This window comes from Cervus elaphus, chromosome 1, assembly GCF_910594005.1.
Source record: "Cervus elaphus chromosome 1, mCerEla1.1, whole genome shotgun sequence".
Lineage (NCBI taxonomy): Eukaryota > Metazoa > Chordata > Mammalia > Artiodactyla > Cervidae > Cervus > Cervus elaphus.
This window is the reverse complement of record NC_057815.1, coordinates 68,924,169-68,935,565: the sequence shown is the minus strand read 5'-3', so window position 1 is coordinate 68,935,565 and position 11,397 is coordinate 68,924,169. Positions and strand designations below refer to the sequence as shown.

General features: G+C 45.8%; 2 long non-coding RNA genes across 4 annotated transcripts in view; one reads left to right on the top strand and one right to left on the bottom strand.

Moving 5' to 3' along the window:
• Positions 1–11,397, top strand: part of LOC122697187 — a 44,864-nt gene that overhangs the window by 16,038 nt on the left and 17,429 nt on the right. For all 3 annotated transcript variants that reach the window (XR_006342016.1, XR_006342015.1, XR_006342012.1), the window contains 2 exons: positions 2,973–3,067; positions 7,849–7,919. This is a non-coding gene — a long non-coding RNA (uncharacterized LOC122697187). The remainder of the gene's footprint in view (positions 1–2,972; positions 3,068–7,848; positions 7,920–11,397) is intronic.
• On the bottom strand, positions 6,621–7,737 carry LOC122697200. Its single transcript, XR_006342018.1, has 3 exons — positions 7,629–7,737; positions 6,988–7,053; positions 6,621–6,897 (listed from the first exon to the last, which is right to left on the bottom strand). It is a non-coding gene; the product is annotated as an uncharacterized LOC122697200 (long non-coding RNA).

Sequence of the window (11,397 nt, the reverse complement as noted above, 5' to 3'; positions counted from 1 at the left end):
TCAAAACCACAATGAGGTACCATTACATGCCAGTCAGGACGGCTGCTATCCAAAAGTCTACAAGCAATAAATGCTGGAGAGGGTGTGGAGAAAAGGGAACCCTCTTACACTGTTGGTGGGAATGCAAACTAGTACAGCCGCTATGGAGAACAGTGTGGAGATTTCTTAAAAAACTGGAAATAGAACTGCCATATGACCCAGCAATCCCACTCCTGGGCATACACACTGAGGAAACCAGATCTGAAAGAGACACGTGCACCCCAATGTTCATCGCAGCACTATTTATAATAGCCAGGACATGGAAGCAACCTAGATGCCCATCAGCAGATGAATGGATAAGGAAGCTGTGGTACATATACACCATGGAATATTACTCAGCCATTAAAAAGAATTCATTTGAATCAGTTCTAATGAGATGGATGAAACTGGAGCCCCTTATACAGAGTGAAGTAAGCCAGAAAGATAAAGACCAATACAGTATACTAACACATATATATGGAATTTAGAAAGATGGTAACGATAACCCTATATGCAAAACAGAAAAAGAGACACAGATGTACAGAACAGAATTTTGGACTTTGTGGGAGAAGGCGAGGGTGGGATGTTTCGAGAGAACAGCATCAAAACATGTATATTATCAAGGGTGAAACAGATCATCAACCCAGGCTGGATGCATGAGACAAGTGCTCAGGCCTGGTGCACTGGGAAGACCCAGAGGAATCGGGTGGAGAAGGAGGTGGGAGGGAGGATCGGGATGGGGAATACTTGTAAATCCATGGCTGATTCATGTCAATGTATGACAAAAACCACTACAATATTGTAATTAGCCTACAACTAATAAAAATAAACAGAAAAAAAAATCAGGGTGGAGGGGCCCCCGAGAAGCCACCCAGTCTGAGACACTACTCAAAACTTGGGGGGGACCCAGCAGGTTAGTCATTCTAGATACTAAACTTTGTTTTGAGCTTGGTCTGAATCACCAACCTGCAGCCACTTTAAATAAATGCCCTTATTTAAAAAAATAAAATAAAAAATAATGCTATTATCAACATTCATGTATAATTTTGTACATAAACATTTGTTTTCATTTCTTTTGGTCTATATCTAGGAGTGGAATTGCTAAGTGAAATGGTAACTCTATGTTTAACTTTTTGAAGTACTGCCAGACTGTTTTTCAAAGTGCCTGCACCATTTTACATTCCTGCCAGCAGTCTCTGACAGTTCGTTTCTTTACATCCGTGTCAACACTTGTTACATTCCGACTTTTTTATTTTAGTGGGTGCCTGTTTTAGTGGGTGTGAAGTATTATGTCACTGTGATATTGATTTGTATTTCCCTGTGACTAATAATGTTGGGCATATTTTAATATGCTTATTGGCCATTTTTGTATCTTATTCAGAGAAATGTCTCTTTTGCTCCTTGGCCCACTTCTAATTGTATTGTCTTTTTGTTACTGAGTTGTAAGATTCTTCATATATAGACATGAGCCTGTTATCAGATATATGCTCTGTAAATATTTTCTCATATTCTGTGGGTTGTCTTTTCAATTTCTTGATAGTGTCCTTTCAAGCATAAAGTTTAAAATTTTGATGAAGTCTTTCCCAGGGCTTTTGCCCAACTCTCTCAGTTTTCCGTAGTCCCTGTACTTCTATGTCACAGGGGACATCTCTCTACATAGTCGTCTCTCCCCTGGGTGGTAGACTGTTGCTGGCTTATTATACTGTGATAGGGTCATGGCAGGCACAGTGGATCCTCAGTTTGTGGGTTTAGCTGAGTCTTGGGTGGGCCCTATACATCTTGGTCATGTACATAGGGGTTTCTCAGTTTCCTCAACCTCTTTCCTGTGGCAACTATTTTCTATCTTCTATCTGCGGTTGGGGCTTCCTAGGTGACTCAGTGGTAAAGAATCCACCTGCCAATGCAGGAGATGCCAAAGTGCAGCTTCAATCCCTGGGTTGGGAAGATGCCCTGGAGGAGGGCATGACAACCCCCTTCAGTATTCTTGCCTGAAAAGTGCCAGGACAGAGGAGTCTGGTGGGCTGCAGTCCATGGGGTCTCAAAGAGTCGGACACAACAGTGATTGAGCACTGACACACATCTGTGATTGGTCTGGGGTGGGAAAGAGTTTCCTGCCCCTCCCCCAGTAGTACCCAGCTCTGCTTGGTGGGTGCTGCTTGGGCAGGAGACAGTTTCCTGAGCCCCCCACCCCAAGGGGAGAGAAGGGTTTTCTATCCTTTCTGTGACAACAGTGGGTCTTGGACTGTGTCCTGGGGCAGTGAGAAAGTTTCCTACTTCTCTCCCAAGAAGTAGATGATTTTGCTTTTACTCCTCCCTCAGAGGCAAGGTAATTTTGCCTAGGTCCTTGGAACAAAGTTTTTTCTGTCTCTCACCAAAAGCTTGAGATTTTGCTTTGTAGAAAGGGTGAGAACAAGAGATTGGGCTTTAAAAAAAATAATTTATTTTTTAGTGCACTGGGTCTTCATTGCTGTTCACAGGCTTTCTTTAGGTGCAACGAGGTGGGGCTACTCTCTAGTTATGGTCCACAGGCTTCTCATTGAGATGGTTTCTCTTGTGGAGCAGGGTCTCTAGAGTGGTTGGGCTCACTAGCTGTGGCACATGGGCTTAGTTGCCCTCAGGCATGTGGGATCTTCCTGGAACAGGTATTGAACCTGTGTCCTCTGCATTGGCAGGAGAATTCTTAACCATTAGAGTACCAGGGAAGTCCAAGATTGGGGCTTTTTGACTGTGCAAAATGGTGGAGGGCAGGTCTCTCTGGTGCCCCATACAATCTTCCTGGGAGGGAGTAATGGTGGAGGCCTGTGGCAAAGAGCTTAAGGTTAGTCTGACTCCCCCCATAGCTGAGGTTCTCAATTCCTTCCACCTGACATGCTGAGCCCACTAGACCTTTAAGACTTCACTGAATACAATCTGATTTCCTCTCTTCTACTACTACAATGGCATCTTTCTTCTAGGCACTGATGAGGTGATCTCATTCCTGTGTCCTCTCTTGGAGAGTTTGCACATGAAGTCCCAGCAGATGACCTCAAGCATCACGTGTAGAGCAGAAGTGAGTGGTGTTCCACGGTGGCTTATTCCTGATTGCAGGGCTAAATGTCAGGGCCTGAGTCAGGTACTCCTCCTCTATGACCTTGAACCAACTCCTTCAGTCTCCCTGATGTGCAGGGCGGCCCATAGAAGGGTGAGGACGGGGGCTCCAGATCAGATTGCCTGATGTGACAGCGTGACCCTCGGCAAGTTACTCAACGTCTATATGCCTCAGTTATCTCGTCTGTCCAATGTGGATAATGATAAACCTACCTCACAGGAATGATGTGAAGACTAATGAACCCATATAAAACTTGCATCATGATGCCTGGAACAGGATATTAGCTATTATCATCACCTGTAGAGCAAAGTAGTAATAGCAGTAGCCATGGAGATACTGTACCAAGAGTAGCATTTCTATTACTCTTGATAGTCTCTAAGTTTCCTTCCAATACTATTTGAACAATATGGATCTATTCGGGACAATATGAAATATTTACACATTTATTTTCATAAGATATCTAGTAGGCCAGGTTTTAAAATACTTACCCGAGAAGGGAAGGGCAGGCCTGTTTGCCATGTGACCTTTGCTCAGTCTGTGGCCAACTCTGGACTATCATGTCCTCTGCAGGGGGCAGGTTGAACCAACAGGCTGGGGCTGTTCACATCTGTGCCAGGAAGCCAGGTGTGAGGGGATCAAGAGGCAGCTGTAGAGCTGTCAGCCCACAGGGATAGTCATGCCCCTTCCTCTAAATTACAAATCACAGAAGACTGTAATCAGAGCTCTCATGTCCCCAGAGCACTTTTATTGGCAAAGTTCACTCATATTCATGATCTCATTTAGTTATGACAGGGGCCACTTGGGGTATGTGTGTGTTGGGGATCGATGGTCCCCAGCTGACAGCAGCATGAGATCCGGAGGGCAGGGATAGGTTAGGGTTAGGGGTTAGGGTCACCCAGTATGACTTGGTAGATCTGGGCTGGATCCCAGGATGCAGGTTCCCAGTGCCGTGTTCTTCCTCAGCCGAGGCAGTGGGTGCTGGCTCCCCTAGGTTTCCTCAGGGAGGAAGTGTGGGTGGGATATGTGAAAACTGAGGCGTGGGGAGGGGAAGCCTGCATGGCTAGTGGTTGGAGCCCTCTTTTCCTGGATCAGATGTGAGCACCTCAGTGTCCTCCATCACTGCCTCTTGCCCTCTTTGGTCACAGGGCCAGGATAGTTTTATTGAATGAAGAGACGGAAAAAAAAAAAATTCTCTTTGATTTTGTTCAAACTTGTTGCATCCTGCACCATTGGAGTCAGCGAAGACCCTAGACTGCTCTTGTGTCAGCCCTAGCACAGTGCCAGGCACATAGGAAACCACTGATATGTATTTATTAAAGAGATGACACCACCAAACCCAATCCTTGCACAGATTTGAAAAAGAGACCTGGGGGTAGGGTAATAAGGAATTTTTATTTGATGGTTATAGAGCTTCCATTTTGCAATATGAAAAGTGTTCTGTAGTTGGATGGTGGTGATGGTTGAAACAGCATGAATGTACTTAATGCCACTGAATTGTACACTTTAAAATGGTTTAGATGATAAAAATTTTATGTTGCTTATATCTTACCATAATTTAAAATACTGAAAAAAAGCCTGACAAAATAAATACATTCTTTCACTTGAAGAAACAGAACAGGCTAACCCTGCATTATTTCTATCCATTTCACAAATGGAAAGGAAGTGCAATCTGGCTGTGCCCTACTGCAGACCCTGCCAGATACTCACACACACACCAGGCCCATCCAATTAGCCCACCCGTCTTGAGGCTCCACTGGGCCCCAGCCCTGGCCTGGAGCTCCTGGGGAATCTGTTTCTTCTTTCTGAAGCTAGGGAGGCAATAGAGGTGAGGTGGGTGGGACAGAAAGGTGGGGGGATCCCTTTAACTCTCCCTCCACCAGACAGTGTGTCCTTTGTGAAAAGTCATCTGGTTTTACAAAGCAAGGTAGTATGTCAAGTCAGCAAGAACACATGGCCAAGCCAGTCACACAGCCCTGTTATGGTCCATAATATGAGCAAAAATAGCCACCAGCCACCAAAGCGGACTATGTGTAGGACTGCCTAGGGCTGTGTGGTTACCCCGTCATTCTCATAAGCCTGAGGTTGGTCCTTGGGCACACAGTTGAGCAGCCAGTTCTTTCATTGAGAGTGTCGCACACATAGGTGGGTCTGCAGCTTAAATCCTGTGCTCTGAATGGCATATTCCCTGTGTTCCATTGCTGATTTCACAGACAGTGATATTGAGCATCAGCTGACTCCCTGAAGTTACTCAACCACAGGATGGCACAGGTGCCATTGGGATGAAGAATCCCGTATTCCAAAATGGAGCTCTTTCTACCACACGAGGCCCCGTCTTAGGAAGAGAAGGTTTAGTATTGTCCCCTGGACCCCCATGTGCTCCCAGTTGCACCACCTTGAAGTCAGCATGGGAAGGATGTTGGCGGAGCAACTCTTGCCTAGCTGACCCCACTTAGAAGAATGTCTCTTTTTCTGCTTTCTGTGACAGCTTCATCCTCCAATGGGAGCTGATGGCTTAAGGGGACACCCTCAGGAACAGGGACTCAGCAGGCTGAGAAATCTTCCTACCCAGGACTGTGGGGTGCTTCAGAGAGGGCCTTGGGCCTACAGTAAAGATGGGGAGATTTGGGGGGCTACAGCGAGGAAGGTAGGACACAGCAGACCAAGGGCAGCCTCTGGAGACACATGTCCCCTTGTGGGCTCTTCGTGCTCTTTGTTCAGCCGGGTGGTGTGGAGGTTGTTGGGGTCAGTGGTTTCTAAGCCTAGCTCCCTGTTTTAATTCAAAGTCCCCAGAAACAGACCCTGACCTAGGATAGGAGCCAAGTGATCCTGGTTTGTTGAGGAAATGCCCATGGGAGAAACTGGAGAAGAAGTTGAGGCAGCAGAATGAGGAAGGGGCAGCAGCTAAGCAGGAGTGTGACCCACGCCAGGAGCAGCCTCAGCCCATCCCGCAGGGCAGCAACATGATGCCTCGAGTGTGTTACTGCTTAGAGCAAGGAGCTGGGCTTCCCCAGTCAGTCTGGGCCGAGGGGCCCCTGGGTGCAGCAGGAGGGTGTGATATAAACTTACACTGTGAGTAGTGTTCCCCTAATCTACTCCTGGGACTGTGTCCTCTTGGAGCCAGGAAGCCCAGGAGAGGTGCAGGGACAGGTGTTAGACAGAAAGAATGACACAAGCCGAGAATGGGGTTCAGAGTCACGGTGAAGGGAGTCTGGTGGAGCATCAGTAGAGTTCCCTCACCGCCCTCAGGATTTGTCCTCATATTTCAGGACCCCAGGTCTTCCCCAACAGCCCTGGATGGACAGGAGCATGCTGAGGATACTGATCGTCTGGGAGCCTGAAGCTGCAGTGAGACGGGGCTTTGGAGTGAGATTGGAGGGTACAGTGTCAGGGAAGCCCCAGGGAGCAGGATGTCACATTCTGGAAGGACTGAGGGGCTTGACTTTCCTGCTTGGCAGATGCAAGATGTCACATTCCCAGCCAGGCACATTCAGACACATGAGCCAGGAACAGACAGGCGTGTGTACACCATATACACTTATATACGAACACATATATGCATATCGATATTCTTGCAGACACATACCTATAGATTTTCACACTTGCTTGCACATGCATATTCCTGAACTCATGCCTAAAGCATGGCCAGACAGGTCCTTTTTATTCCTGGCTCTCAGGGGAGGGGGAGGTAGGGAGTTGGGCAGGGTCCAGGGCAGGCTGGTTGCAGCTGACCACTGAAGGGTGACCTTTGGCTGGAATTGCTCAGATCATGCAGTCCCAGAAATCTGGTGTTGCTTGTGAAGCAATGATAAAAGCATCTGGAAGCTCAGTTGCTGCCTCCTGCCCCATCCACCCCATCCATGTCCCCACAGTTCCACTCCTACCTTTGATCCAGGCCTTAGTCCATCCAGGACCAGGGTTCCACCTGCCTGCAGTGCACAGATGAGGACCTGCAGTCATGAAAGGAATGAAATGGGAGCGGTGACTTGTAGTCCCTGACATTTAGCCCACATCCTCCCCCAGGGGCAGGAGCCAGCAGGAACATGGCCAGTGAGAATCAAGGGTCGTCAGTTCAGAATCAAATTGCTCCTGGCTCTGAGGGGCTCTCAGGCTGATGGAGGTCACATGTATTTAAAAAGCTTGGTGAATGCTCAGTAGACAGAAGTTGGGAACTGTGGAAGCCCAGAGGATACACATGACAGCCTGGAAGGGGTGGGATCAAGGAAGGCTTTCTGGAAGAGGTGGTATCAAAAGGACTCCTGAAATACCAAGAAGAATTGCATTTGGGTAAAAGGGCTTTCAGGAAGGGGGAACAGTTTGAGCAAAATGCTGGCAGTAGGGGAAGCACGATGCCCTATGGAACTGGAAGAAGCTCAGCAAGGCTGGAAGAGGGTAGGGGGGCAGTTGGCAAGAAAGGCAGAGCCCACACTGCAAATGGCAGTAAGCAAGCCAAGGGGGTAGAGACATCCTGAGGACACAGAGAATCCACTGGACAGTTTTCATCAGAGGACTGATGGTGTCAGACCTGCACTGGGAGGCCCTTCTGGCTCCAACTGCAGGGTGGATCTGGGGATGGAATGTAGGGCTGGTGGAGATTTTGCAGGACAAGAGGCCAAGCAAGAACTTTTTGTAGGTACTCCTATAACAAGAGAGGAGAGAAATGTTCACAAAATTATAATACATTAAATTTAAAGTAGATAATTGAGTACAGTTTGTTTTTTTTTTCTTTTTTCTTTTTACTATAGGTCTATTAATGATAAGGGCAGACATTTCAGAGGATGACATCTGGAGCTAAGTCATCATCACCTATAATCAGGTGATGGAAAATGTTCATCTGTACACGTTATTCTTAGCTCACAGATTGTTCAGACATGGGCTGTAGTTTGCTGATCCTGGTGTAGACACGGCTTGGCTAGAAGCAATTGAGAAGCAAAGAGGATCTCCTCTCCCCCACCACAAAGGATGTGCAACAGCCTGCCACAACCTTGGGACACTACACTGCCTCCAGAGGGCTCAGTGAAAATCAGCCTTATTTGACAGACTCTAGGTTCATCCACACTGCTACAACTGCTACAAATGACCCATTTTTATTCCTTTTCTTGGTTGAGTAATATTCCATTGTATATATATATATACATATATACATATATATATATATATATATATATATATATGTATTTGGGCTTCCCTTGCTGGCTCAGATGGTAAAGAATCTGCCTGCAAATGCAAGAGACCTGGGTTTGATCCCTGGGTTGGGACAATACCCTGGAGAAGGGCATGACAACCCACTGCAGTATTCTTGCCTGGAGAATCCCATGGACAGAGGAAACTGGCAGGCTACAGTCCATGGAGTCACATAGAGTCAGACACAACTGAACGACTATGCACACAGTACAATATATATATATATATATATATATATATATATACACAGACACACCATATCTTACAGAGAGTGAAGTAAGTCTTTCAGAAAGAGAAAAACAATACCATATATTAATGCGTATATATGGAAACTAGAAAAACGGTACTGATGAACCTATCTGCAAGAAGCAATAGAGACACAGAGAATGGACTTGTGGACACAGAGGGGGAAGTAGAGAGCAGGATGAATTGAGAGAGTAGCATTGACATATACACCAAGTGTTAGTCGCTCAGTCGTGTCCAACTCTGTGACCCCAGGGACTGTAGCCCACCAAGCTCCTCTGTCCATGGGATTCTCCCGGCAAGAATACTGGAGTGGGTTGCCATTCCCTTCTACAGGAGATCCTCCTGACCCAGGGATTGAACCTGGGTCTCCTGCATTACAGAGAGACACTTTATAGTCTGAGCCACCAGGGAAGCCCCATGTATAAGATAGCTAGTGGGAAGCTGTTTTATAACATAGGAATTCCAGCTAGTGCTCTGTGATTACCTAGAAGGGTGGGATGGGCGGTGGGAGATAGGCTCCAAAGGGAGGGAATATAGGTATACATATAGCTTATTCATGTTGTTGTATAGCAGAAACTAACATAAACTTGTAAAACAATTATCTTCCAAATAAAAAAATTAAACCTTGTTATGAGGAGGGACCTAGATGCGTTAGCAATAGGAAGACCCCAGGAAAGTGAAGGTCTATAATCATAACATCTCATGATTACAGGAGTCTGAGAGGTTCCTGCTCAGTGTTCTCCCAAAGCCAGACTAACATTTGAGAGTTTCTTGGAAATGCAAAATACTCCAGATATGCAAAGTGATTTGCAAGTTGCCAGTGGAGCCAGGATTTGAACACAAGTCTCAGGCTTCCCAGCTGGGGTCCTTTCCCTATACCACCATGTACTCATTACCATGGACCTTGCTAACAAGTCAGGACTCATCTGTCTAGGACAAGATGCTCCTCAGACTCCTGCCTTTCCCAGCAGGCTTCCTAATTTACATATATTTGCATGCATAATTCTCCCTGATGAGAAATCTGAAGCTCCAAGAGAATGAATAACTTGATTGGTATCTGTGGCGGGATTAAAATGGCATCTCCAAAAAGATATCTGGTCCTAATCCTTAGACCCATGAATATTACCTTGTATGAGGAGAAAATGGGTCTTTGCATATGTGATTAAATTAAGGATCCCGAGATAAGAAGATTATCCTGGAGTATCTGGATGGGCTTTAAATGGAATCACATGTATCCTTGTAAGGCAGGCAGAGACAGATTCGACTAGATCCAGAAAGCAGAAGGAGATGAGACAACAGAAACGGAGCAAGAGATTTGAAGTTCCTTCTTTGCTGGCTTTGAACTCGGAGAAGGGGCCTGTGAGCCAAGGAATATATGTAACTCTAGAAGCTGGAAAAGATAAGAAAACAGTTTCTCCCCTAGAGACTCAGGAGGAAGCCAGGCGCTGCCCACCACTTGTAACCTGGCATAATGCCACTGATTTCATACTTCTGGCCCCCAGAAATGAGAGAGAATAAATATCTGTGTTGTTTCAAGTGGCCAAGCTTGTGGTCATTTTTCACAAGCAGCCTCAGAAAACTAATACAGCATCTGATAGAATTTTCCTTAATTTAAATCAAACTTTAATTTTAGAATAGTGATAGATTTAAAGAAAAGTTGCAATGACAGTATAGAGTTTCTTTATGCCCCTTACCCAGTTGCCTCGAATGTTAACATCTTACTTTACCCTCGAACGTTTGTCACAGCCAGGAGACAGGATTGGCACATTACCACTAACTAAACCTCGCAATTTATTCAAAGTTCACTACATTTTCCTAGACCTTTATCTAGTCTTGGATTCTATCCAAGACACCTTGTATTCAGTCATCTTGTGCTCTTTGTGTCCTCTGCTCTGTGACAGTTACTTAGTCCTTGGTTTTTGATGACCTTTAGTTTTGAGGAGTGCAGGTCAGGTATTTTGGAGAAGGTCGCTTAACTAGAACTCATCTGATGTTCTTCTCTTGGTTAGACTGGGGTTACGGGGTTTGGGAATGCAGACAATGGAAGTGAAGTGCCATTCTCATTACACTGTATCAATGTTATGTACTATCAACATGACATCACTGATGACGTGGACCTTGATTACCTGTTGATCTTGAGGTAGTGTTTGCCAGGTTTTTTGTTGTGCAGTTACTTCCTTTTCCTCCCTTGCCTTCAACTCTTTTTTTTCCCTCTGCTCTTTCCTTAGTTGACTCATGAAAACAAGCCACTAGGCTTAACCCAGCTCAAGTGTGGAGGGTTGTACGCCACCTCCTTGAGAGCACAGTGTCTATATGAGTTACTTGGGATTCTTCTATAAAGGAAGCTCTCTTCTACCCTGTATATTAATTATTCAGTCATATTTATATTAGTATGCATTGTGGACATTTATTTATACTTTGGGTTATAATGCAAAACAGTATGTTATTTGTTTTGTTAGTCAAATTGTTCCAGCCATGGCCCTTGGGAGCTTTTCCAGTTTGGCTCCTGTGTTTCTTTGAGATGCTCCTGTCATTTTTGTGTTTTGACCACTCCCTTACTTCTGACACTGTGAGACTCATCTTATAGTCTGACCCTACCCTGAGTGTGTGCTCAGCTGTTTCAGTCACGTCCGACTCTTTGCGACCCTATGAACTGTGGCCTGCCAGGTTCCTCTGTCTATGGGATCCTCCAGGCAAGAATACTGGAGTGGGTTGCTGTGCCCTCCTCCAGGGGATTTTCCCAACCCAGGGATCGAACTGGGTCTCCTGCATTGCAGGTGGACTCTTTACTGCTGAGCCACCGGGGAAGCTCCTTGGCCTTACCCTAGCACCGGTTATTTCTCTAAGTATCTCAGAAATCCATT